The 17,890-nt window shown below is 37.6% G+C and overlaps 1 pseudogene; it reads right to left on the reverse strand.

The window, feature by feature from the left end:
- LOC100988136 (cubilin-like) overlaps window positions 1-17,890 on the reverse strand; it is a 55,925-nt pseudogene that overhangs the window by 25,164 nt on the left and 12,871 nt on the right.

The following is a 17,890-nucleotide window of genomic DNA, read 5'->3' on the forward strand; positions in this document are numbered from 1 at the left end:
GTTTCACCATATTGGCAAGGCTGGTCTTGAACTCCTGGCCTCAAGTGATCCACCCACCTCGGCCTCCCAAAATGCAGGGATTATAGGCATGAGCCACTGTGCCCAGCCTTGATTTACTTTTAATGTGATTTCAGAACCATTTTACTATCTAAACATAATATGATAAGCAAATCTATAAGCCTAAGAAATAGACAAATTAAGAGGTATTATTTGTGTCACTGACATTGTTTATTTTAGGATTTGCCAAAGGTCCTTTGAGTATCTCTCTCCAGAAAATCAACCTTCCCATAGATTGTCTCTTGCAAGACATTGATGAATAGGAGATTTTAATGCTAATGTTAGAAGCCAGTCACACAAAATATTTGAGTCACCCATATTAAAGATTAATTTGATATGAAGGTAGAGCATCTATAATATTAAATGTTGCATCATTGAAGAATAGGTCATTTAAAAAGCAGTAGTACCTGTACTCACAATTTTCAGGACTTCCTGTAATGATATAAACTGGAATACACTATATTAGAGTCTGGGGTGAGTAACAAAAATAAAACATCCTTACCTTTACATAATCATAAAGGCATCTTTGCCTAGTACTTGCTGCTTCCAGAGCAAACATATTGAAGGTGAGGTGAGTTAGTTTATTTACAGGTGCAATTATGATCCATACACAGTTTAAATTCTTGTCATATATTCCATTCGAATCAGAATCAGGAGAGACAAAGGTATTATTTGAACCTGTCAGATAACCACTACATCCTTGCTGAGGCCCTGCATTAAAACAAAGACACATCACTATGCAGACCAAACAGAATAGACCTTACATTGTACGTGGAGGGTTTTCAAAAGAACATAGTTTCCATTTTCTGTCACACTCTGCGAATATGATCAGATCATTCCCTCCTGGGCTCCCTCCTTTCCTCTCTTTCTCTCCCTTCGTTTTGTCCTTCCTTCCCCCCGATCCTGCCATCCCTCCCTCCCTCCCTCTGTTCATCCCTCCCTCGCTCTTTGCTTCCATAGCAGAGCCTTCAGGTCTCCTTCTTTCTCATAGAGTTGCTCAGTGGGAAAACACACGGGGTTCTATATATGTTTTTAGAACTGCTGATGTGATTTATTGAAGAACTGCTGATGTGATTTATTGAAGATTTCCTTAGCCTTGAAAAATCCAATTTTATACAAAATCAAGTATTTTGCATAATAAAACTGGTGGAAAATGTCCATATGTTTTACTTTTATATTCCACTTTTATGAACACTGTCAGACTGAAAACTGAATTTATGAAGAATTTACCCAACACACCAAGAAAATTGCTGCCAACAAATCTTTTATTTACATAGTGTGATAGAAAGAGGCTGAGTGCACTGCAAAAACATGCCAAATTGTAAAGACCATCGATGCTAGGAAGTAACTGCATCAACTAATGAGCAAAATAACCAGCTAACATCATAATGACAGGATCAAATTCACACATAACAATATTAACCTTAAATGTAAATGGGCTAAATGTTCCACAGACTCTTAAATTGTATAAAGAGTCAAGACCCATCAGTGTGCTGTATTCAGGAAACCCACCTCACGTGCAGAGACACACACAGTCTCAAAATAAAGGGATGGAGGAAGATCTACCAAGCAAATAGAAAGCAAAAAAAAAAGGCAGGGGTTGCAATTCTAGTCCCTGAAAAAACGGACTTTAAACCAACAAAGATCAAAAGAGACAAAGAAGGCCATTACATAATGGTAAAGGGATCAATTCAACAAGAAGAGCTAACTATCCTAAATATATATGCACCCAATACAGGAGCACCCAGATTCATAAAGCAAGTCCTTAGAGACGTACAAAGAGACTTAGACTCCCACACAATAATAATGGCAGACTTTAACACCCCACTGTCAACATTACGAAGATCAACGAGACAGAAAGTTAACAAGGATATCCAGGAATTGAACTCAGCTCTGCACCAAGCAGATCTAATAGACAACTACAGAACTCTCCAACCCAAATCAACAGAATATACATTCTTCTCAGCACCACACCGCACTTATTCCATAATTGACGACATAGTTGGAAGTAAAGCACTCCTCAGCAAATGTAAAATAACAGAAATTATAACAAATTGTCTCTCAGACCATAGTGCAATCAAACTAGAACTCAGGATTAAGAAACTCACTCAAAACCTCTCAACTACATGGAAACTGAACAACCTTCTCCTGAATGACTACTGGGTACCTAACGAAATGAAGACAGAAATAAAGATATTGTTTGAAACCAACGAGAACAAACACACAACATATCAGCATCTCTGGGACACATTCAAAGCAGTGTGTAGAGGGAAATTTATAGCACTAAATGCCCACAAGAGAAAGCAGGAAAGATCCAAAATTGAACCATAACATCACAATTAAAAGAACTAGAGAAGCAAGAGCAAACACATTCAAAAGCTAGCAGAAGGCAAGAAATAGCTAAAATCAGAGCAGAACTGAAGGAAATAGAGACACAAAAAACCCTTCAAAAAATTAATGAATCCAGGAGCTGGTTTTTTGAAAGGATCAACAAAATTGATAGACTGCTAGCAAGACTAATAAAGAAGAAAAGAGAGAAGAATCAAACAGAGGCAATAAAAAATGGTAAGGGGGATATCACCACCAATCCCACAGAAATACAAACTACTATCAGAGAATACTATAAACAGCTCTACGCAAATAAACTAGAAAATCTAGAAGAAATGAATAAATTCCTTGACACATACACCCTCCCAAGACTAAACCAGGAAGAAGTTGAATCTCTGAAGAGACCAATAACAGACTCTGAAATTGAGGCAATAATTAATAGCCTACCAACCAAAAAACGTCCAGGACCAGATGGATTCACAGCCAACTTCTACCAGAGGTACAAGGAGGAGCTGGTACCATTCCTTCTGAAACTATTCCAATCAATAGAAAAAGAGGGAATCCTCCCTAACTCATTTTATGAGGCCAGCATCATCCTGGCAGAGACACAACAAAAAAAGATAATTTTAGACCAATATCCCTGACGTACATCGATGCAAAAATCCTCAATAAAATACTGGCAAACCGAATCCAGCAGCACATCAAAAAGCTTATCCACCATGATCAAGTGGGCTTCATCCCTGGATGCAAGGCTTGTTCAACATATGCAAATCAACAAACGTAATCCAGCATATAAACAGAACTAAAGACAAAAACCACATGATTATCTCAATAGAGGCAGAAAAGGCCTTTGACAAAATTCAGCAGCCTTTCATGCTAAAAACTCTCAATAAATTAGGTATTGATGAGATGTATCTCAAAATAATAAGAGCTATTTATGACAAACCCACAGCCAATATCATACTGAATGGGCAAAAACTGGAAGCATTCCCTTTGAAAACTGGCACAAGGCAGGGATGCCCTCTCTCACCACTCCTATTCAACATAGTGTTGGAATTTCTGGCCAGGGCAACCAGGCAGGAGAAAGAAATAAAGGGTATTCATTTGGAAAAGAGGAAGTCAAATTGTCCTTGTTTGCAGATGACATGATTGTATATCTAAAAAACCCCATCGTCTCAGCCCAAAACCTTCTTAAGTTGATAAGCAACTTCAGCAAAGTCTCAGGATAGAAAATCAATGTGCAAAAGTCACAAGCATTCTTATACACCAATAACCGACAAACAGAGAGCCAAATCATGAGTGAACTCCCATTCACAATTGCTTCAAAGAGAAGAAAATACCTAGGAATTCAACTTACAAGGGATATGAAGGACCTCTTCAAGGAGAACTACAAACCACTGCTCAATGAAATAAAAGAGGACACAAACAAATGGAAGAACATTCCATGCTCACGGATAGGAAGAATCAATATTGTGAAAATGGCCTTACTGCCCAAGGTAATTTATAGATTCAATGCCATCCCCATCAAGCTACCAATGACTTTCTTCACAGAATTGGAAAAAACTACTTTAAAGTTCATATGGAACCAAAAAAGAGCCCACATTGCCAAGTCAATCCTAAGCCAAAAGAACAAAGCTGGAGGCATCATGCTACCTGACTTCAAACCATACTACAAGGCTACAGTAACCAAAACAGCATGGTACTGGTACCAAAACAGAGATATAGACCAATGGAACAGAACAGAGCCCTCAGAAATAATACCACATATCTACAACCATCTGATCTTTGACAAACCTGACAAAAACAAGAAATGGGGAAAGGATTCCCTATTCAACAAATGGTGCTGGGAAAACTGGCTAGCTATATGTAGAAAGCTGAAACTGGGTCTCTTCCTTACACCTTATACAAAAATTAATTCAAGATGGATTAAAGACTTAAATATTTGACCTAAAACCATAAAAACCCTAGAAGAAAACCTAGGCAATACCATTCAGGACATAGGCATGGGCAAGGACTTAGTGTCTAAAACACCAAAAGCAATGGCAACAAAAGCCAAAATGGACAAATGGGATCTAATTAAACTAAAGAGCTTCTGCACAGCAAAAGAAACTACCATCAGAGTGAACAGGCAACCTACAGAACGGGAGAAAATTTTTGCAATCTACTCATCTGACAAATGGCTAATATCCAGAATCTACAAAGAACACAAACAAATTTACAAGAAAAAAACAAACAACCTCATCAACAAGTGGGCAAAGGATATGAACAGACACTTCTCAAAAGGAGACATTTATGCAGCCAAAAAACACATGAAAAAAATGCTCATCATCACTGGCCATCAGAGAAATGCAAATCAAAACCACAATGAGATACCATCTCACACCAGTTAGAATGGCAATCATTAAAAAGTCAGGAAACAACAGGAGAGGATGTGGAGAAATAGGAACACTTTTACACTGTTGGTGGGACTATAAACTAGTTCAACCATTGTGGAAGACAGTGTGGTGATTCCTCAGGGATCTAGAACTAGAAATACCATTTGACCCAGCCATCCCATTACTGGGTATATACCAAAGGATTATAAATCATGCTGCTATAAAGACACATGCACACGTATGTTTATTGCGGCACTATTCACAATAGCAAAGACTTGGAACCAACCCAAATGTCCAACAATGATAGACTGGATTAAGAAAATGTGGCACATATACACCATGGAATACTATGTAGCCATATAAAAGGATGAGTTCATGTCCTTTGTAGGGACATGGGTGAAGCTGGAAACCATCATTCTCAGCAAACTGGCGCAAGGACAAAAAACCAAACACCACATGTTCTCACTCACAGGTGGGAATTGAACAATGAGAACACTTGGACACAGGAAGGGGAACATCACACACCGGGGCCTGTTGTGGGGTGGGGGGATGGGGAGGGATAGCTTTAGGAGATATACCTAATGTTAAATGACGAGTTAATGGGTGCAGCACACCAACATGGCACATGTATACATACATAACAAACCTGCACGTTGTGCACATGTACCCTAGAACTTAAAGTATAATAAAAATATATATATTAAAAAAAAAAGAAAGAGGCTGAGTGGCATTTTACACTGCAGTCCAGTTTATATTCAGTCGCACTCTATATTTAACTTTTTCTTTTCCAAAACATGAGAAGCTAAAGAAAAAAATCTTTATGGAAGAAAAGGCCTTCTTTGAGATAAAAATTTTGTAATTCAGAATAAAAATACAAAGGAGACATAAATAATAATCTCAAGATAATTAAATGGTCTACCATAAAAACATACAAAAAACAATCCTCAGAACATAGGATTTAGTTTTGTCTACTCCATGGCCTAAGCAGATAGCTCAGCAGTAATTTAAGAAGAGCTTAAAGGGACGAACAATTTATTGACAATTTTATAAGAAATGCTGAGGATGAAATAAGCTCAAAATAGCCCTAGTAGGAACAAGAATTAAATAGGTGCTGAAAGTAATGTCTGTAAAGCTTGCATTCTACACAAATAGAGGTCATCACTAGTTCCAAAGTTAAACTTCACTGGGATTGGCCTTCAGTCTATTTTTCTTATTCCATATTTTGCTCACAGTGAAAGGACTGCTTTCAACATTAGGGGGTGCTAAGATTTTGTACTTGAATCTTGGCAGGAAACAAACAATGGTGGCTCTCCTCAACTCTGACTGTAAATCCAACGGATAGCAAATGTCCAGGGTGATTTTTGTTACAGGTACATTACTTAGTAGGTCAGGCTTGCCCTGTCCATAGCTTCTAAGTCAGGCAAAACCATAGAGTATTTGCACAGTCAGACATTTCCCGAAGTTGAAATGCTTCCAAAGGCCCAGTCCCTGACATATTTATTCACAGATGGCATCTAGGACAAAATTATTCTGAAATGTAAGCAATACACAGTGCTGCACCACATGTTGCTAATGATTCTGCTCATCTGAAATGGGTCTGCAAACTAAAGAGAGAGTTGGAGTTTGTGAAGTTTGAACAGCTTTGATTTCAGTGTGAACTGATTGTTACTTAAGGAAACCACTTAAACTTATTGTCATGCATAGTACAGAAGAACAATGACTGAGGGTATTAATGGATTGATAAATTTATTTATTACATGTTTTAATATTCAAGGAAGTATATTTAGTATTTAAGTAGAAAAAGATCAATGGTAGTCCATTAGTAATGATAAGACATAGATACATAATGATGACACAATTTAGAAAATGATAGGTTCAGTAAAAGAGGCAGAAAAGTCTTATAGTTTTAGAAAAAGATGAAGATTACTTTGGGCTACAAGGATCTTGACTGTTCCAAGAAGGTGGTGACTTGGGTCTGGGTCTTGAAGCATAAATAGAATAAAACCATGTAAAACATGGAATTGGTATTGGCAACTCCAGCCTGAAAGAATCTCATGATCCAAGGTTAAATGGGCAAGAATTTACATTATATGCATGGGCAAGCATAACTCTGAGAAAACAATAGGGCACATGGAGGAGAATAATGAGAACTAGGTTTGGGAAAACAGGATGAAGTCTTCTATAGAGGGCCTCAAATGCCAGATTATATAGAGTTTGGCTGTTAGACTATGTTCTGTGGCCAATGGGATCCATTTGAAAGATTTTTAATCAGAGAAGTAGTAGAATCAGGATGTACTTGCTAATCAAGTCTGATCTAAAAATTTATTCACAACCAGCATTTTACATGTAAGGGAATGGGACTGAAGGAGATGAAACCAGGTAAAAGGACATTGCTGTAGCGAGGGCTGCAGGTAGGAGTGCTGAAGAGTTGGAGGTAGGTAGACAGGAAAACGATGTTGCTGGGCATTATTCTATTAATACATCAGCTTCAAAAACTCAATGTGATTTTTAAACATTCAAGCTATATATTTTATCACTACTTGTTTATTAATTATTACTAATAAGTTCATAAGGGCAAAATGGCAATTGTACTTGGGCACAGTGAATGCCATTACACACACTTATTGTTTAGTACTACTGCTATGACTAATGCCATAAGGCACTCACCCTCATTCCAGGGAACCCCAGAACAAGCATCCTTAAATCACTCTTGTGTTTGCCATGGATTGAGTGGTAGATTGACTGATCCATCCTTCCTTCCTCCCTTCCTCCCTTCCTCCCTCCCTGCCTTCCTCCCTTCCTCCCTTCCTCCCTCACTCCTTCTTCTTTCTTTCTTCTTCCTTTCCTTTCATTTCCTTTCCTTTTCTTTCTCTCTCTCTCTCTCTTTCTATCCCTCTCTTTCTCTCTCTCTCTCTTTCTCTCTTTCTTCTTTCTTTCTCTCTCTTTTCTTTATTTCTTTCTTCTTTTTTTCCTTTCTTTCTTTCTTCTAGATGAGGACTTCCTATGTTGCCCAGACTGGTCTCATATTCTTGGGGTCAAGCAATCCTTTCACCTCAGCCTCTTGAGTAGGTGGGATTACAGGTGCATGCCACCACGCCCAGCTTAATTGTTTGATTTTTAACTCTTCAGTCCCTCTGTCTTCAGTCTCTCTCTTTGCACTGCACTAAAATGGATAGAGTATATTTTTCTGTGCAGTTGATGTTAGGCTTGGCCATACGACTTGCTTTAGACAATGAGTATTAGTGGTCATGAAGCAGGCAGAGGCCTTAAATGTGCTTATGTTTTGTTCTTGTTTTTATTTTTGTCTAGGACTTTGTGCTCCTGTGATCCACTAAGATATCATGCCCTGAGTAACTGCTGGTTCAAAGAAAAAGTGGATTCATGTGGAGCAGAACTGAACCCGCACTCAACTTTACGGAAAAGTACAGCCAACCTGCAGCCTGGAACAGAGGCAGGCAAGCTAGTCCGTGGACCCATAAGTGGTAAAAACAAATGCTTTTATTAAAAGACACTGAATTTTGGACGGTTTGTTATGCAGCACTGTCATGGTAATAGCAGACTAATACACACACTAATATTAATAGCTTGTTTGAGCTATCAAATTATAATAGAGTTTATGGCTCAATTCATAAAATATACACACAGAATAAAGAAAATTGAGAAAAATTATCATCAGATAATACTGGCCAAAATAGTCAAATATTTGAAGTGAATATCATATTACATGAGTGAACAGGTATTTGTGTAGTGCAGGAAATAGCAATTGCTCTAATTCCTCCACTTTAGTGCTTAAACATAGCACAACTGCTCTATGCAAAATGAAATAAATGTAAGTGTATGCGTCTTTGAGAAAATGTAAGGATCAATATTAACAAGAGAAGTGTTCTTTCCCAAAAGGAGCTATTGCCACATTACTCTTTCTGTGTTTCAATGGTAGAGGAATATAAACAAGGGCGACTCTGTGACTCTGAAATGGAGTCCTATGCATCAGAAGGTCATATATATTTATTATATTGATATTTTGAAATTGCCTTTTTTTAATGTATAAGCCGTCTTAACCTTGATATGTTTAGCATCATCAATCCATCGTTTCCTCATTACTACACATTTTTGAACCCCTCAGACAGCTCTCATCCATCAGCACCTGCCTCATCAGGCAGGTGTGTCAGTCACTCTCTGATGACACACCCTGTGTCCAGGAATAAATGTCACTCTAACTTTCTTCCCTAAATTGGAAATATCTCTGTCACACAAAAGATTCATTTCTTCAGAGAAAATAAATGTTTTGGCTAAAGAAATATTGGAAATATAACCCCATAATAAGCAGTGAGATCCAGGTCTAAATCTACTTAATTAAAAGACAGTAACCAAATCCTGAATTATTACCTTCCAATGACTAAACCTCAGAGTGAAGCTCAAGCCAGGATCAATCTGATAAGGGAAAAAATAGTTACATTCTCTAGGGTAAAACATCTTGAAGACTTCAGTGGAGTTAGATACATTTTTAAGTTGTTATTTGGAGAACTGACATTTTTGTGGCTCACATTCTATGTGGCTGACATTTTATTGAGGTTGTCTAGATAGTATCTCTGCCTGTCTCTGGACGACCACTGCTGAGAAGGTGTGCAGCAAGCTGTACAGGCAGATACGTACTGGCTTGACTTCAGGCACTTTCCTATTTCCAGCAAGTCATCTGTGGCTTTAGGCTGCAGCTGAAGGAGGTTTTACTGGAAACTACAGGAAGCAGAATACAAAGATGTTTAAAGCTGGTGCCTTAGGAAAATGCGAGCGCACCTAGACAGCTTCATTTCTACCACACAGGGATGCAGGGCTAGACCGCATTATCCTTTTTTGGAATCAGCCTTACTGTGATTTTTAAAGCTGCAGATACACAATTGCCCCAAAGCAGTGTATTCATATAAAAACATTCAACTAGGTTTCAGATGATCCTGTTTTGTCTTTTTCTCTAAAAGTAAAGTGTTTATTATTTTACTTCCTAACCTCTGATGTGTACAATACTTTAGGTATAATATTTATGTTATACAGGAGAAAATAGTAGTTTTTATAGTGAGGTTTTTTATTGTTTTGTTTGTTTTTAGTAGCTTCACTCAATTTGACTCACTTTAGTTATCCTAATTTGAAACCTAGCTTAATCTAAATTAAATGTGTATTTAGTCTGGTAATATTTAGGATCATAAAACTAAAAGAATGGTAATTTACTAAAAGAAAGTTAAATTCAGCAAGCTAATTAGTAGCTATAGTTAATAGAAAAAGGGCAATACTTGTATAAAGAACTTAGGAGAAGGAAAATTTTATCATTATCTTATAATTTATCTTGCATTATTTAGATATCACTGAAAATGCTCTATGTATATATCATTAGTCCCAGGACATTTTATGAGAATCACTCTTTCCAACTTGGAAATTTAAAAAATAATTTACTACGCAAAATTATACGATCATGTCAGTTGATGCTGAAAAAGGATTTGACAAAATCCAACACACATTCATGATAAAAACTCTTGGCAAACTAGGAATAGAAGAGAAATTTCTTGACAATAAAAACCATCTGAAAAAATCTACAGCTAACAGCATACTTAATGGTGAAATACTAAATGCTGTCTCCCTAAGATCAGGAACAAGGCAATGATATTTATTTCACACCCCTCTAACTCAATATAGTATTACAATTCTTACCAGAATAAAGCAAGAAAAAATAGAGAGAGAGACCAGAAAGGAAGAAATAAAATTGCCACTTTCACAAGTTTAACTATTATCTGCAGAAAATCCCAAGGAAGATAGAAAAATATTCTTAGAACTAATATGTGAGTTCAGCAAGACCTCAGGATAAAGGAACAATACACAAAAATCAATCAAATTTTAATATACTAACCGTTAACATGCGGAAACCAAAATTAAAAAACAATACCAATTATAATCATTCCAAAAAATGAAATATTTAGGTATATACTTAATGAAGCATATATAGGATTATGTGATGAAAATTACAAAATAATGAAATAAATTAAAGAAGATCTAAATAAGTCTAGATACATACATGTTCATGGATTGAAAAACTCAACATAGTAAAGACATCAATTTTCCCCAAATTGATGCACAGATTCAATGCAATTCCTATACAAATCTTTTTGCAAGATTTTTCTGCAAACATAACTTAATTTATTTTTATTTTTTATTTTTTAGGATAGGGTCTTGCTCTGTCACCCAGGCTGGAATGCAGTGGTGTGATCACAGTTCACTGCAACTTTGAACTCCCGGGCTCAAGAGATCCTCCTGCCTCAGCCTCCCAGTTAGCTAGGACTACCTGGGAAGCACCACCATGCTGAGCTAATTTTGTCATTTTTGGTGAAGGCAGAGTCTTGCTATATTGCCCAGGCTAGTCTCGAACTCCTGGTCTCAAGGGATCCTCCCACCTTGGCCTCCGGGATTACAGGCATGAGACACTGCACCCAGCCTTTATTTTAAAATTTATATGGAAAGGCACAGGCCTTCAAGTAGCTAAAACAATCTTCACAAATAAAAATGAAGTGAGAGGAATCACTCCACCTGATACTGAGGCTTACCATGTAGCCATAGTAATCAAGACAGGGTGATGTTGGTGAGGAGTTAGACACATAATGGAATAGAATAGAGAACCCAGAAACAGACCCACACAAATATGCCCAACAGATTTTTTTCAAAGGTGCCAAAGCAATTCAATGAAGGAAGGACAGCCTTTTCAACCAATGGTGCTAGAGCAATTGGACATACAGAGGCAAAAATTTGACTTCCACCTAAATCTCACATCTAAACCAAAATGGGCTCAAAGTGGATCATAGACACAAATGAAAAATGTAAAATCATACAAATTTTTAGAAGAAAACAGCAGAAAAATCTCTGGGACCTTGGGGTAGGCAAAGAATTCTTACACTTGGTACCAAAAACATAATCTATAAAAGAAAAAGTTGATAAATTGAACTTCAACATTAAAAACTTTTGTTCAGCGAAACGCCAGTATAAGGCAAGAAAATGAAAAGGCAAGATATAGAATGGGAAATAACATTTGCAAACCACATACTGACAAAGGATCATTATTGAGAATAGATAAAAATCTCTCAAAACCCAACAGTAGAAAAATACACAATTAGAAAATGAGCAAAAGAGCTGGGCGCGGTGGCTCACGCTTGTGATCTCAGCACTTTGGGAGGCCGAGGCAGGCGGATCACGAGGTCAGGAGATTGAGACCTTCCTGGCTAACGCGGTGAAACCCCGTCTCTACTAAAAATACAAAAAATTAGCCAGGAGCGGTGGCAGACGCCTGTAGTCCCAGATACTCGGGAGGCTGAAGCAGGAGAATGGCGTGAACCCGGGAGGCGGAGCTTGCAGTGAGCTGAGATCACACCACTGCACTCCAGCCTGGGCGACAGAAGGAGACTCTGTCTCAACCAAAAAAAAAAAAAAAAAACAGAAAATGAGCAAAGATATAAATATATATTTCACCAGCAAATAGATATATGGATGACAAAAAAGCACATGAAAATTGTTCACCATTAGGGAAATGCAAATTAAAACCACATGAGATGTTAATACACACCTACCAGAATGGCTAAAATAAAATTAAAGAACAACAACAGCAACAATAACAGTACTCTACAATGAGATGACCAGGGGAGGGATGGGGGTCCCCAGTTATAGAAAGCAATGACTTCCTAATCAAAATAATACAAACCAGAGCATGATGGAATAGCATTGTAAAGTCCTGAATGAAAATAAATTCCAAACTGGAACTCTATATTCAGAGAAAGAATCCCACAAAATTTAAGAAAATCAAGTCATTTTCGAAAAACAAAAACAAAGAACATATTTTACCAGAAGATCTCCAATAAAAGAAACATAAAAGAGAGGTCTTCCAAAAGAAATAAATTGATCCCATGTGGAAGTATAGAATTTCAGGAAGAAAAGAAAAATAATAGCAATGGTAATTCTACATTATTAATAATTGTGTAAAACAATAAAAATGTTTTGTGTACCTAATATGTATGTAGAATTAAAATACTTGGCATATATAGTACAAAAGACAAGAAGTGGGTAAATGAATTTAAAATGTCCTTGCATTGATTATAACATGATAAAAGTATTAATTTTAAATTAGATTCTAACATATCAATGTTGAATACTGTAATCTCTAAGGTAAATACTGAAACAAGAGTAACAGGATGTGTAAGTAATAATTTTAAAAGGGGAGTAATAAAAAAGTGATTAATTTTAAAAAGAAAAGATAGTTAAAGGAACATGAAAAGAGGTGGGACAAACAAAACACAAATAGTACAAAGGTCTACTTAAAACTAATAATGTTAGTAATTTTATCAGCTATAAACACATTAAATTCTCCAATTGAAAGACATAGCCAAACAAAAGCCAAATATATTCTTCAGGATAGAGAAAAGTTGAAAACAAAAGGGTTTAAAAATATATCATGCAAATATGAACTAAAAGAAAGCTTTGGAAGTTATACTAAATCAGAACAAGAAGAAATTAAAGCAAGAAGCATTTAAAAACATTGTTGCATAATGGTATGAGTCAATCCACCAGAAAGATATAATAATTACAAATGTATATGTGCCACATTGGCTTCAAAATAAAAAAGAGCAAAACTCTAGCCAAGATGATTCTACTGATCTTCTAATTCTCTTATCTGACTACCTACTGAACACTAGCTGGCTATCCTAAAGGCATCAAATTCTCCAGACAAAGCCCAAAGTTTTTATTATTTTATTCTGCAAAGCGCTGTCCTCTCCTAGTAGTTTTGTTTGAATGATGGTGTCACGAGATATTGTCCAGAAACTTTAGGAGCATTATTATTTCTTTTTCCCAAGCTGCCTCTTTCAAGTGGAACACTGTTTTATTGAATCAATATCTTGAGGATTTCTCCTTTCAATCCCTTTCTTTATTTTCATAGTACCACTGCTCTTATCATCCCATGCCTAAACTATTGCAATACTTTCCTAAGTTTTTCCCTGGACTGCTGCTTCAAAACATCATCCCCACAGTGCTGGGATGTGCTTTCTAAAATAAATCTGACTAGATCATAGCACTCTCCAGCTCAAAACAATTACTGGCTCACTTTTGCACATGATACAGAGCCCTCCATGTCCAGCCTTTGCCTGTCTCTCCTCTCTCAGCACCTATTGTTCTCTGCCTTATGCCCCAAAGCATTACAATGGGCAGTTTAGTCAGTATCCCTTGAAATGGGATGCACCTGTAACTTTGTACATGTGTTTTTCTTCCCCATAGATTGTCCATTTTCCCAATGAATGACTTCTTCTTCTTCTTCTTCTCCTTCTTCTTCTTCTTCTTCTTCTTCTTCTTCTTATTTTTTTTTATTTTTTATTTTTTTGGACAGAGTTTCACTCTGTCACCCAGGCTGGAGTGCAGTGGTTGCTCACTGCAACCTCCACTTCCCAGATTCAAGCGATTCAAGCGATTCTCCTGCTTCAGTTGCCCGAGTAGCTGGGACTACAGGTGCCTGCCACCACGCCCAGCTGATTTTTGTATTTTTTGGTAGAGATGAGGTTTCACCATGTTGGCCAGGCTGGACTCAAACTCCTGACCTCAGGTGATCTGCCTGCCTTGGCCTCCCAAAGTGCTGGGATTACAGGCGTGAGCCACCATGCCCGGCCAATGAATGCCTTCTTATCCTTCCAAAATAATACTATTTATATCTAAAAATTCTTGCATGCTAAATGAGTGACAAGTATTTTCTAATTTAATCATCACTGAACCCTGTAAGGTTGTTACTATTAGTGTACTCTTTTTACAGATAAAAAAAGAATCAAGACCCAGAGTGGATAGGTAAATTGTCCAAGGTCAACCTCGATGAGATGTACAAACTGAGTTTAAATCTGGGATGTGGTGCTCCAAGTTTCCCTCTTACCCATTGCACCATAATTCAGGACTCACATTCTCTGAGGTGGATCCCATAAGAATCCTGTGTCCTTTCTTCCACCGAATATCCAAGTACCATAGATCCCTTCTTTTGTGCTTCCAGTGCCCTTTGCATACAGTTCTGTTAAAAAGCATCCCTGGGGTCCGGGTGCAGTGGCTCATGCCTGTAATCCCAGCACTTTGGGGGGCCGAGGAGGGTGGATCACGAGGTCAGGAGTTCCAGACCAGCCTGACCAACATGGTGAAACCCTGTCTCTACTAAAAATACAAAAATTAGCCAGGCGTGGTGACACACGCCTGTAATCCCAGCTACTCAGGAGGCTGAGGCAGGAGAATTGCTTGAACCCAGGAGGTGGAGGCTGCAGTAAGCTGAGAACATGCCATTGCACTCCAGCCTGGGCAACAGAGCAAGATTCCGTCTCAAAAAAAAAAAAAAAAAAAAGCATACCTGGGCATTTTTATCAATTACCACAGAGGCAATGAAGGCTTATTAAGAAAATCCTGAGTTGGGGGACGGTCAAACCTAGTTAAAAGCTTGGCTTTACCTCTTACAAACCCTTTGACCATAGACAAATTACTTAATCTCTTAAATTCTTCTTTCTTCCTTTGTAAAATGGGGTAATTCTTGTCTCATGGGGTAGTTCTGAAGATGAAGTAATATACATCAAGCAGCTCATGCTACATCTGGTAGGGCACAGTCTCAGGGACAGGCAATCATTTTCATGATGCCCTGGGATTTCCTGACAAGTCTTTACTTGCGAGCAAGCAAAATGTACAGCTACCGCATAAAGTTAACAGACTTTCCACATATTAGAATGAAGAGAAGAACACAGTCCCACTATTTTATTTCTTAACAATTCATTTATAACAAAAGAATCTTTTATAATTTTTATTGCTGACTGCATATATTTTGTTTTTACCTTCCTGGGAATACTATATCAAAGCCAGGCTGATCTGAGTAAGGATGATGATTATAGGAAATTTATGGGTAATTTAACCCAAAATAACCAGTTACCTGCGATAAAACTAGGTTGTGTCTTACGTTTTAGATTACACAAAATAAATGCTTCTTCCCAGCACTTGTTCCCTTCAATGTTTTTCAAAATGTTATCTTACAATTTAACATTAACTCAATTTTATCACTTAGTTTGGTCTCCACAATACCATCTGGTTTTATTTTCACAAGGACAGCGCCACCCTTCAAGACCAGGAACGATAATCTAGTCATCAGTAGGGGCACAGACTCCGGTGTTGAAATATATTTATTAAGAACCTTTCCTTTCTTCTTACTGATTTGGTATTTAACTCCTGTCTACTTGCTTCTGTAAAGTTTTGGTGAACTAAGAATTTGATGTTTTCTTTATCCCGTTCCCACATTCTCAGCTCAGCAAAAAACCTTTCCCCATAAAACTCATAAAGAATAACCTGAAGATAACCTTATCTTTGGTATCATCCCCCAAGGGAAGACTAATCACCAGTAAAAGGTACAGGCTTAAAAGGGTGGAAACAAGCTTAGCTGGGTTTTTCTTTAAATGGGTTTACAGTTTCAGCTCATCTCATTCTCAGACTTCATCACAGAGAGCAAATGACATTAGGACACCAGAAAATAACACGGCTTCGTTGCTTTCAAGTAATACCCCCATTATTGCTAAACAGAGTTATTTGATTAGTGATTTATCAAATTATTCAAGTTATAATTCAACTTATTGCATTTGTACTTCTAACAGTAACGTGAGCTGACAGCTTCACTCAGGCTGCGAAGAGGTACCTAGAGACACATGCGTATATATTTTTAATGCCATTGAATTTTTAAGTTTATTCTTGTATTGATTAGCTATTTTAGAATGCCTCACAAAGTTTAAATTTAACACCAAAACCAGGAAACTTAAAAATAACTGGAAGCAGAAGTCTGAATTGGACATGTTAGGTTTTTTTCCATTTGTTGTGACCATATTTTCCATCTTTGTGGCCCTAGACTCTCTTCAGCTTTCTCTGTCTCCTTCTTTCTTTCTTCTCTGTTTTTTTTTTTTTATCTCCTTCAGCTTCCTCCTGTCACTCCCACTGCCTTCCTTTAACCTACTTGAGAGACATTTTCCAGATGTTAAGGTAACAGGCAAAAATCCACAGGCAACAAACACAGATGACCTAAATATTGAGTGTGATCTGGTATTCCTAATTATCTGAGGATGAAAGTGATTCCGTTTACCTCCCCGTGTAGAGCTTAACCAACAGTTTTATAAACCAGAATTGAATTTTGAGAATGAGCTGAATCTAGATTAAAATCTAATGTACACTCTATGGTATATTATTATTTCTCATTATAAAATATGATTTTGAAGTAGGCACAATTTATCCATTTATTCTGTAAATCACTCATATGGACAATATTGATGGAGTAACAATTGTGCACCAGGCCTCTGCAAGTCGTGAGGATTTAATCAGAATGTAGCTTTTGATTGCAGATTTAGGTTATGAAATGTACTTTAGGATTTGAGGGTTAGGTGTCACTGCAAAGTGGGTAGGGACAAACAAGAAATCATTGTAGCATGGCGTAGTCCTGTTGAGAATGTTGATCCCTGCCCACCCCACCCTCAGCCATCCCCTAACCTTAGAAATAGGGTTGGGGGGAGCGCTTGAGAATTTGGGACTTCAATATTACTTTCTAATGCATAGATTCTTTCACTCTGACAGCTAAGGTGCTTTCTAGAAATTATCTGCTTCATCCTCATCACATTCTTAAAAGATAAACGGTTATGGTTACAATATTTCAAATTGATCAGTTTTTTAGTAGATAAAAATTGAGTTCCAAAATGTTATAGGACTTTTCTAAAGCCATACCACCAGGCAATGACATCAATCAGCTCTTTCCATCTGGTCATGTTACTTTTTTTTTTTTTGAGATGGAGTTTCACTCTTGTCGCCCAGGCTGGAGTGCAATGGTGTGACCTCGGGTCACTGCAACCTCTGCCTCCCGGGTTCAAGTGACTCTCCTCACTCAGCCTCCTGAGTAGCTGGGTTTACAAGTATGTGCCACCACGCCCGGCTAATTTTTTGTATTTTTAGTAGAGACGAAGTTTCACCATGTTGGCCAGGCTGGTCTCGAACTCCTGACCTCAAGTGATCTGCCTGCCTCGGCCTCCCAGAGTGCCAGCATTACAGGCATGAGCCACTGTGCCCGGCCTATC

Source organism: Pan paniscus, chromosome 8 (genome assembly GCF_029289425.2).
Source record: "Pan paniscus chromosome 8, NHGRI_mPanPan1-v2.0_pri, whole genome shotgun sequence".
Classification (NCBI taxonomy): Eukaryota; Metazoa; Chordata; class Mammalia; order Primates; family Hominidae; genus Pan; species Pan paniscus.